This window comes from Rhinolophus sinicus, linkage group LG14 (genome assembly GCF_036562045.2).
Source record: "Rhinolophus sinicus isolate RSC01 linkage group LG14, ASM3656204v1, whole genome shotgun sequence".
Taxonomy (NCBI): Eukaryota; Metazoa; Chordata; class Mammalia; order Chiroptera; family Rhinolophidae; genus Rhinolophus; species Rhinolophus sinicus.
In genome coordinates this window covers 46,642,160-46,653,527 of record NC_133763.1, presented here as the reverse complement: position 1 = coordinate 46,653,527, position 11,368 = coordinate 46,642,160, and the positions used below count along the sequence as shown (strand labels likewise).

Genomic DNA, 11,368 nt, shown 5'->3' with positions numbered 1-11,368 from the left:
GCGATGGAATGTCGGACTTGTGAGTATTTAAGCAACTTGCAAGTCAGATGGATTTCATTTGCTGAGGGCCAAGAGTGCCTAGAGTTGACAAATTGTTAGTTATCATTAACTTTCAGATTTGGGCATTAAAGATGGGTCTTAGTGGTTGAGCAGGCCAGAATCCACTCCCTGTGTAAACTTGGATGAATTGCATAACTTTTAGGAGCCTCAGTTTACTCATCTGTGAAATGGGGATTCTAATACTGACCTCTTAAGGATATAAGGAGGCATAAAAGAGACATATTCATTGTACAGACCTTGGCATTGTAATGGTGTCCATTAAGCATGAGTTATCTTTTCCTGCGCCATCTCGTCCTTCCTTTCTGGTAGCTGTAAATTATTTTTGTCAAAGGCCAGGAACCGGCATCAATGTACAGCGAACACTACAAAAATAAAATTTCACCATAGATATGAAACGTTAGCTCAAAAGAGACCTTCCAAAGCAGCACTCGGGTAGATAATAAAACCAAGGTGTGATTTTCTCCATTAGAAATTCTGACAAGCCAGAAGTGGATATTGCAATTTTTATTTTACATTTGGATTTTATTTGTGTTAATGGGGGCTGAAATGTTGATTGCATTGGTGAATCCGAGTGTCTCCAGTCGCCTCCTGTCATCATGGAGGACAGTGACAGAAAATTAAGCTGGACAGACCCCACCACAGAGTGAATCTCAACAAGAATGCCTCCAATGAAAAGACATGGGCCCAGAGCGGAGTCCTGTATCACCTACAAGTGAGAAAGTGTACATATATGCTGGTACACACCCCTGTGAGCTGTCCTGCTTTCCAGGCTGAGCTGTCAGAGTGGCACTGCCTAGGAATGCTGCTCTTGCCTGAGCAGGCCTGTCTTTCATGGGGAGCTCCCATTTCACTGAGAGGATGGAGCAGAGAGGTGGCCACTGGCTGCGTGGGCACTGTGACAAACCTGCTGGTCATCAATATTTGAGTAGAGGCCCTTGAGCAGGCAGGTACACACACGCTGAGGTGCACCATTCAAGAAGTGCCTGTGTCCTCTTTGTGTGGCCTCACTGCACCCGAATAAATCACCTAATCTCCAGCACCCAGTGCAGAATCAGTCAGTGAGAAGGAGCCAGTGCCAGCCAGCCAACCCATGCCCACACGTGCTATCTTGTTCTACAGACTCTGAGTTATCTGACGGTTACTAGTTGCTTGGCCAGCACATTTAGCTGTGCCCTGGGGCTGGCAGGGGGTTCAGGACCATGTTTCCCTTACCTTCAGGGACGGTCTTTCCTCTTATATTTAAAATGAATTCCAGATCTGTCCCCAGCAATGGGTAAGTATTGTCCTCAGATTGCATGGGCGCTACTCTGCCACCCATGCTTGACAATGGACCTTGCCCTTGAGGTGGGATGTGTAAGGGAGAAGGTAGTGGTCAGGGAAGGCTTCCTGGAGGGAGAAGCCTATGAACAGAGGTAGTCAGATGCATCATGGGAAGACCTGGTCCAGAGGTGGAACAGGCAGGCTGACGATGGGCTTAATGGCTTCAAACAGTGCAGGTGGGGCTCATCAATAATTTGGTGGCTATAGCTGAAAAACATTAAAAAAAACAAACAAACGTGAAACCTATAGTGAATAGGAATGAGGTAGAAGGAAAGTACAGAGGAAGAGCCAGCAGAGAGGAATGTTTCCATTTACATAAAATCCTAGGGCTTTTGGCTAATATATGCCAGATAACCAGAGCGTCTGCTTCTGATCAGAGACATTTTTTTCCGTGTACTGACCTTCATAGCGGCTGTGGGCATTGGAGGCCCTGTATTCCAGTTGTTTTTGTCTCTAGTCAACACAAACTAATAGAAAAGTGATTTAACCTTTTTCCGTTTCATTTTCCAAATCTGTTAAACGGAGAGAATTACCCCTGCTTGGTGTACCCACTAAGACTTTGTTGGAGATAAAAACGGGATCACATTTATAAGGATAACTTAAAGAGTCAGGAAGTATGTAGACATGAACGTGGTGGTATAGTTTTATCAGTGAAGCAGAACTGCGTTGGATGCCACTTTTGCAGAACGCGTGCTTGCTGTATACAGAAGGGGCGGTGCAAAAGTTTACCTTCGCCCTGTTATGAAAAAAAAAGGCTGTATTAAATAATTGAACAGTGCAAATAATATATGAAGGGTATGTTTAACCTACTTATGAGAATGATCGGGTTTCACAAACTTAGCAGCAGTCATTTACAAATCAAAAATTCATGAGCCCTTCTGTATTCTCCCGAGCAAGTCATGGAATCGCTTGACTTAACAACACTTAGCTGTTAAAATCAGAAACATAGCGCTGGAAAGGAGTTTTGAGCTCATCCAGCCCAAAGTTCCCATTTTACAGATGACAACACTCACTAGGACAAGTAAGGATATGTAAGTTGTCAGAGCTTTCTCAATCCGCTGGAAAGCCAAAAATTGAACCAAAGTCTAGTGTCTATTATAATTCCACGCTGCCTTCTTTGTTGGCTGGCTCAAACACTAATTTTCCAGGTCCAAAGGAACAAATCCTGTCTTCTTTGCGTGGACTCTTACACAGAAACATAGACTCACCAGCGGTGAGTAAAACAAAAGTTCCTCCCTTGACCAGCCATGGATCCAGGTTTTGGGGTGGGCCTGAAACTTTTTAGATTTGGGGGGATCCTCTGTGAGAAAAAGAATCAAAATTATGATTAGAAAATTATTACAAACGTAAATATTTATTTAAATCGAGAGAATCATAATTAAAATTTTTAAAGTTCACAGAACCACAAATATCAGAAAAATCCAGAAAAATAACAAAATACTTTTATTAACTGTCTTATTAATTTTATTATTGTCATTTGTTAACTGCACATCTTTAAAAACTTTTGCTTTTAAAAACATCTTTTGGCCACAAACTCTTTCACTACCTCTTCACCTGATAACAGTTTTGTGATGTCATAGCCTAAAGGGAGAAGAGAAAGGTAACTTAATATTTCCTTCCTTCGTGAAGCTTCTAGAATGGCTGATCAAAAATATTTTTTACTATTGATACTTAAAGATTTTTTATTTTAGCTTCCCAACTTGCTATTGGTAAAGTCATGTAAATTTTTATGATTATATTCAAATTTAAGAAAATCTCTCTCATTTTTATCATATATAAACTGTTACAAACATACTTGCTTTTGTTGTTCTTCTTGGAATATATGCCCTATCAACATGGAAATTCACTTAATTACAGCTTTCAGTGAATTGCAAACAAAAGCATAAAAAATGACTGCTAATCAGGTGGGAAGAGGAGGCAGGATATACCACGTCCAGGAGGGTTTGTAGACATCTCATAGAGACTGTACGTAATAATGAAAGAGAAATAACAAAAAAGAAGACATTATAGAATCCCTATGTATCTAAAATATGAGTCTTTCTCAGGTAAAAGATAGGCTTATGAGTTGTTGGTGAGTGAAAAACAAGAAGCATTCTGCAGAGGCTCTCCAGAACTTCTTTTGACTTTCTTTTCATTACAGGATCTTGTGTTCTATAAGGAACCATTCCTTGTAACTCAGATAAGGCTGACCTCAAATGCCCTGGTCCCAGGGGTGAGCCTGAGACGGAGGCCTAGCCAACAAGATACACCACACCTCAAGCCACAGGGATTGGTTGAGGAATGGCCATGTGAGTTTCATTAAGCCATGATTTATGGACCACAGAGACACTGGGAGAGAGGAAGGGTGCTTTTTTACCCCCGGGGGTCATGGGCTGCAAGGTTTCTGTCTAGAGCAGAGAGGCCTTTGAGAGTAAAGCCAGTCACAGAACCCAGAGTGGCAGGAAAGATAGACAGAGCTTGGTGTCACTATCTGAGCACCTGATTGCAGCCATGCCTGAAGTCCAAGTCCATCTTGTGTACAGGCCAATTTTGTCCCTGATGCACGTATGCCAGTGTGCACTGACTTTCTGTCACTTGCAGCTCAGAGAGTCCTGAATGATACAGCAGAGAATCAAACAAGGCAAGACGGAGGCCCCGAATCTGCCACAGTGATCAGAGTGGGGTCAGGTAAAGAAAAATGTGCAGAAGATAAGAAACTTCGTGAAGACTTCGTGAGGCAGCCTGGTGTGGTGGACAGCAGCCTGGTACCTGGACAAGCATAGGTTTGGGATGAACTGATCTGAATTCTAACACCAGCTTGTCCACTTCCTAGACTGATAAATCTGAGGAAGCCAGTTAAACATGAAACCTACATCTTAGTTTTCCCATCTATAAAACAGGAAAAGATGACATACCTTACAAACGTGTGAGAATTAAGTGGGATGATATATGTAATGTTCCTCGTACAGAACTTGGCAGGTAGTGTTCCCTTAATTGACATTAGTTCTCGGCACCATAGAAACCAGGTATCAAAGCCGCTGCAATAAAAAAAAGTCCAAATGGACTACTAACATTTCCTGGATTTTCTCCTCATTGACTGACTTTTATCACTTTTGCTTGGTATTCCTTCCTAGTGGTTGCAATTGAAAATAAGACTAACTGCCATTATTTGAACATGTACCTTCTCTGTGTGCTTTACACACATTATCTGTGATCTTGACAATAACAATTCAAAGTAGGCGGCACCATTTCATGGGTGAGGGGAGATGTGTGACACGTCTACTACACTCGTAGAAGGCAAAGCCAGGAGGGCGTCTAGACCCCAGTGGCATTGCTTGCTGTTGGGATTTTTCTTTCTCAGGAGAATTACGGAAGACATGCTATTGTTTTGAATTTCAAACCACAGTTACCTGTGTAACTAAAGAACTCGGAATTCCTTCAATAGGAAAAAGTGGAAACTGACCCAGTGAATGCCAGACCCAAGGAGATATCCAATTGTATTTCTTACTGGGATCCAGGTAAGACGATGTTCTTAAACTTGACACAGTTGGATGCAAAATGGTGCTTTTAGGATACATCTAATTTAGGTTAAGTGTAAAAGTAACCGTTTTAGAATGACAGAACTGGAAGCTGAGGTTCATGCTAAATGGACTTTTCTTTCATCATTACACAAATCCTCAAACTGAGCCGAAACACCCACCATTATCATCAACACCCCCTCCTTGCATCCCTACCCTAATCTGTTTTTGTTTTTAAATACAGGTGGTCCTATTCTGATTAGCTGCAGTGTCTTCATTAGGACATACATGGAACTATTTGTGTTCCTACGGAAACACAAAAGTTGCAAAGACATGTCTGAGGATGTTTGCTGCAGTCTTTTTTTCTTTCTTTTTATTATTATTATTATTACTATTATTATTATTATTATTTTTGCTGCAGTCTTTTTGCAAGAGCAAAAAGGGGTCCTTATTGCTGATGTCCTGGAATAAGGGAGGTTATTTAAATAAGCGGACACACTGTGCTACAGCTAAAAAGAAGGGGATAGGTCTGTATATGCTGACATGGAAAAATGTCGACAATATACCTGCATCTTTAAAAAGTAAGTTGCACAATGCTATTTAGAATATAATCTCATTTATGTGTAAAAAAAACAAACAAACAAAGGCAAAAGTAAAGAACATACTGTGTTTCCCCGAAAATAAGACCTGACCTTATATTAATTTTTGCTCCAAAAGACGCATTAGGGCTTATGTTCAGGGGATGTCATCCTGAAAAATCATGCAAGGGCTTATTTTCTGGTTAGGTCTTATTTTTGGGGAAACACAGTATCTGTATGATGGAAAAGCCAGGAGGAAGAACACAAACCTATCATTAGTGGTTCTTGGGTTATTGTTTGGAATGGGGTCACAGAAGACTTTGACTTTTCACTTTAACATTTCTATATAATTGTGAGGCTTGGGGTCTTCTTTACATTCTTTGTTTTTTTCTTACAATGAGCCAGTTTTATTTCTACATTCAGAAAAAAAACCAGAAAGACTTTTCAAAGTTGAAATTAACAGCACCTTGATCAATACCTCAGAGTACAGACTCAGCTATTAATTGGTACTGGTGTGAATATTAGTCTCTACATTCTGCGTCATTTGTCCTGTGTTTATTTGCACAGCCCAGAGTGGTTTTTCTAATTACCGACTTTTTAAGAAGTTTGTCCCTCTTCTTACAGACCACTGGGGCCGTGGGAACATGGGCACCATCTCTCCATCTGTGAAGCTTTTCCTCTGCTTACTTCCTCCGTCTTAACTGGAAAGACCCACCAGTGTGTTGCAGCTACTCCGCTCTTTTCCCCCCGGCGTAAGGTTTCCATGTCACATCAGTAGTCCCCAAGTTGAAATAAAGCAAGATGAAATTTTTAAGAATCCCTATGTACTTAGATAAAATACTTCCTTTGCCTCCATTCTGTAACATTTCTTCTGCGTCTGCCTCTTGCCAAGTGCTGTGCTCAGCGTCTTGGTAGAGACAGACAGGCAGGCAGTGACAGGGACAATAGGACATGACACCTGTATTGCTACTTCTCAGCGCCCACGTGTGTGTCTGTATCGGGTACTAAGGGTACACAGATGAATGAGACATGGCCTCTTACATGGTCTTACAGTCGAAGCAGCCTTGTCCAATAGAAATATAATGCAAGCCACCCATGTCATTTAGATTTTTCTAGTAGCCACATCATAAAAGCAAAAAGAAACAGGTGAAATCAGTTTTCATCAGACATGAGTTAACCCAATATATCTAGAATATTATCATTTCAACATGTGATCGATATAAAAATTCTTATAAAAATTATCAATGAGATAGTTTACGTTAATTTTTTTCACACTAAGTATTTCTCATCTGGCATAGCCTATATTTACAACATAAGCTTACAACACTTCTCCATTCAGACTAGACACAGTTCACATGCTCAGTGGCCATGTATGGCTGGTGGCTACTATATTGGACAGGGCAGATCTAAGGGGATGAAGGGCCTATAAATATATCATCCCACAACATACTGAGAACTCCCATGGGGTGTACCTACCATGTTGCGGGCAATGGACCTCACTCCTCGGGTGGAATATGTGGGGAAGAAGGTAATGGTCAGGGAGGGCTTCTCGGAGGAAGTGGCATATGCACAGAGGTAGCAAGAAGACCACGTCTAGAGGTGGAACGGGCAGCGTGAAGATGGGCTTGATGGCTTCAAACAATGCAGTGCATGCAGGGCTCATCAACAGTTTGTTGGTTATACCTTCAAAAGGGAACCTGAACCTGAAAATCATACATAAAAACAAATGAAAGCCTTAGTGGATCGGAGAGAGGTAGAAGGGAAGTACCGAGAACGGGCTGGCAGAGAGGCAGTTTGTTCTACTCCAGGGTAAACGTGACATGAGATGGGAAAGATGAGGGGTACCTCGCCAGGGCAAAGCAGTGCCCAGTTAGTGGAGGGCAGATTGAATCTGGGCTCCTGCTTGGTGCCTCGCCCAGGCCCTTTGCGGAGTGCATGGCCGCACAACCCTCCATGGCAGGCCTCTGCTGTTCTGTTATTCTGCATCCTCTCCAGCTGGACTGTTTCTCCACATTCACACGAGAATAAGAGCAGAGGAGCTGGTTGGAGGATGTGACATTGATCTTTAGTTTGTGTTTTTCAGGGTTTGTCCAACGGCGTAAGCTCTCCGCTATGTCTGAGCCTTGCTGCGTGCCACATAAGGGCCCATGAGAAATACAGTCTGTGCCTTCCCGGGACTTGTCTGCCCAAACACTAGCATGAAACTGGCACTGCCCATCAAAGGGCGTCTGCGCCTGCAGACCTGGAGAGTGAACGCATGCGTCCAGGCTGCAGCTAACAGTGAGACACCGATGGACTGGAGTGACCTTGAACAAGTCACCTTGCCTCTTTGGGCTTCCTCTCCTCCTCTGTGGACCTAGGGGTTGGGACGCATGACAACATTCACAGGTGTTGTGACTAGGAATCTGCGACAATCTGGAGCAAACCTGTGCTCGGCCAACTCTGCCCCATCTCCGTGCCACAGTTCCCCACCTAAACCCCAGTCCTGAGCCCCAGTGACATGTAAACCTGAGCCCTTGGTCCTCCCAACCTCCCCTGAGCAACCTGTTTACTAAAACCCAGGAAAAACTGGTTTCAGTTACGTCCTTATGCAACAGTGGTTCCCCCCCACCCCACCCCCCATGTTCACTGCTCCTGCTTTGCGAAACACAATATTGCCACAATGGATTATGCTCCCAGTGAGTCCTGGGAACTGAACAGACCAGTTTGGTGAGAAGCCCTGGGCACCCTCTATACGGGCCTGGCCTCGCCCTCTTGCTCCCCCTTCCCTGGGATGGGAGGATGGTAAGCCAGGAGTCAGGTTAGGTCACAGGATGAGAGGTCTGAACTCGCTGAAGCTGCCTGGGACAGCTCTAGCGTATCCATGCCTTGGCCCCAGCTCACTGGGGCTTTAATAATGCAATAATAGCCAGCTTCTGAAGCACACACAGGCTTTTGGAGAGCAGGAGATAAAAGCCACTTTGTTCTGTGCTTGCCCAGTACAGTAGACATCCATAGGTGTTCCCACAGAAACTGGCCACTTGGCTGTCGCTGTTGTTGGATCCCCTCTTCCTGCTTACGGAGAAGCGACAGATAGCTTAGACTGACAACGGCCTCCAGCAAAGGTCCTTAATAAGAGAAGGCAGGCGAGAGAGGGGTGTATTGGAAAGCTGGGTATGCTTTCTGCTGAGCTCTTCTTTTCCCTAAGACCGTTGGCCTCTGCAGGATGCTGCATCCACTTTATCAAAAAGTCCTCCTGGGCCTAGTGTGAGTCTTAATGCAGTCAGAGCGTGGGTGGCTGGGATGCAGAGACAAAGCCATTCCCTGCATTTTGCATTCGGGCAGCATCAGGCCTGCTGGAAGGGGCAGCCCCACACCTCACTCTCCCTGCCATCAGGACCCCAGCCACCAGACCCCATCCTCCCTCACTCTACGTCCCCCTGCCCATCCCCACGCTCCCCACCACCCCCAGGCCTGGGTTTATACAGCTGGCTTCTTCACCCTCACCCCCACGATCCTTCCACTATACTCTCAGGCAAAGTCCAAACTGAGAGCTGGACGGTAGAGGGGTGTCACCTAGATCGACTCATCTGTGCCTCTTACGTTAAAGAATCAGAAACAGAAGCCTGGAGAGCAAAGTGATAGGCCCAAGGAAATAGGAAACACAGCTGCTGCCATGTTGCAAGATACGAATCTCTACGCTTACTGCTATGTGTTGCAACAACAGCAAAATGCTTTATTTATAACCTCCATTGTCATCTTGAGGAGGGTGTGTCCTCTAAACTGCATGGGGATGGTGGGGGGCACACCTTATTTATCTAAGCTGTTCTGGGTTTGGGTATGCACGCTTGGGGATAGCAGCTTGGCAGCACTGAATTACTTTGCACAACAGAGCAGGACGCATCTGGGAGGAGAAAGAGGACTCAGGAGACAAGACCAGGGGAGGGGTTGAAAAGAACCCCCTGGTGGATACCCAGCAAGGGAGGGCTTTACAGAACATACATGTCTGGCGGGTTGTTTTTGTTTCATTGTTCGCTGTGGGTGGTACAATGAGACTGTCAGGAGACTCTGGACTGCTCATTAACCTTAGGTGAGTGGATGTGGGGAGGACATGTAGAGATCTGGGTCCCTGTTGACGTGACGTGAAACAGACAGCTGCTCCAACCCAATGCTTGGTTGGAGGAGGAGGACTAGGTGACATTGGGGTTCTAGTGTGACATCTGGGTTCTCCATGGATGTCCAAAGGGGGCCTGGCAGAACGTGTCGTCACGGGCCCAGTTAGAACTGATCACATGTGGGTTCGCCCATGGAGTTGCCATCCACCCAGCTTAGAGCTTTTGGCTTCTAGGCTGTCTGCGTGGAAGCCTCCGCCCTCAGACTCTCCTCACTGGTAGCTCTGCTTCCTAACCCTCAGGTGGATCTCAGGTTCTCTCAGCCGTACGTGTCTCATACACGTTTAGTCGGTCATTGGGGGATTGGGCCAGGGTAAGGGGGATCGAATATATGGTGATGGAAGGAGAACTGACTCTGGGTGGTGAACACACAATGGGATTTATAGATGATGTAATACAGAATTGTACACCTGAAATCTATGTAATTTTACTAACAATTGTCACCCCAATAAATTTAATTAAAAAAAAAAAAAAAAGACCTTCATGATGTTTCGAATACCATATCGATGGTACCGCCTTCCTTTTCCAAAATACCGTGGTTTCCTGTTAACTATAGAATCAAGTCTACAGTCTCGACCCTGTTATCCAAAGTGTATACTTCCTGGCCTTAATCTACATTCATTCATTCATTCATTCACTCATTCACTCGCCAGACACCACTTTAAAAAATTATTTAAAAAATTAAGGTGTTCCAGTCACTGCTGTCTCCTATTTAAAAATAAATAAATAAATAAATAAATAAATAAATAAATAGAGAGATATATATATAGATATAGATACGACTTAGGGAAGGGATATATATATATATATATATATATATATATATATATATATATATATATATATATATATATATATATATATCCCTCTTTCCCGTCCCTGAGTCATCCATGAGAAATTCAATCTTTGTACCACCATCCACGCTGACCTGGGCTACTCGAATTCTCTTTCCCTCTGCTCTCGCCTGGTTGAATCCGCTTCAGTTTCGCTCTCAGGTTGCAAGGAACAGCATCCAAACAATCCCCAGGAAAAGAAGGCTAAGGAGTGGCTTTAAGGAAGGCTACCCACTCGTAGATTTAGACTGACGTCAACCAAGACGTCACGTTCACAGGTGGAGTCAGGGGACTGGCTGCTGCGCCTCTCAGTTTGGGTGCACGGTCTTTCTTTTTCTTAGGCCACGGTCACTTGTATTGAGTGCTGTTGGCTCCTCGGCTGACCAGCTTGTTCTGTGTACTCATGCTTTCTATTTATTTCCTTGTGACTTTGGCTTCCCCAAGGCTTTGACTTGACCTGGACTCTCCAGCCCCACCTTTGCCTCAAGGTAACACCCGAGGCAAGTCTCTTAGCACCTGCCAGTGTTGTCAGATCTCCCATTTTCGTTTCCCAATTTCAGATTCCAGACGGGAATCTGATTGACAGGGCTCATCTTTTTATGCTGATCCAAGTCCTATGTCTTTGCCAGGGATGAAATGCCCTTGGATCAAATTTCTCTGGCCAGTCAACCTTGGCTGGTGGGCAAGGGTCCAGTTCCATCCATGGAGACTGGAGTTGGGGTGTTTCCATAGGGGCAGTTTAGGTATGAGCTGGCACACCTCTACTATAATGACTTATAAGCCAGCACAGGTCATATCTCCTCTGTATTTCTCTTTTCAATTACTTCCTTATTTATTTGGTACTTACAATATTATATTTTTAGTTATTTACTTGTCTTTTGTCACCCAGATGGTAAATAGCTTAAGGTCTGAGACTCGTAAAACAGGGG

The 11,368-nt window shown here is 44.1% G+C and overlaps 1 long non-coding RNA gene across 1 annotated transcript; it reads right to left on the bottom strand.

Annotated features, from left to right (window-relative positions):
* Window positions 1-2,587: 2,587 nt before the first annotated feature.
* LOC141568631 (uncharacterized) lies at window positions 2,588-10,634 on the bottom strand. The gene is made up of 4 exons (XR_012491809.1): window positions 10,535-10,634; window positions 6,932-7,158; window positions 4,275-4,397; window positions 2,588-2,680 (listed from the first exon to the last, which is right to left on the bottom strand). It is a non-coding gene; the product is annotated as an uncharacterized LOC141568631 (long non-coding RNA).
* Window positions 10,635-11,368: the final 734 nt, after the last annotated feature.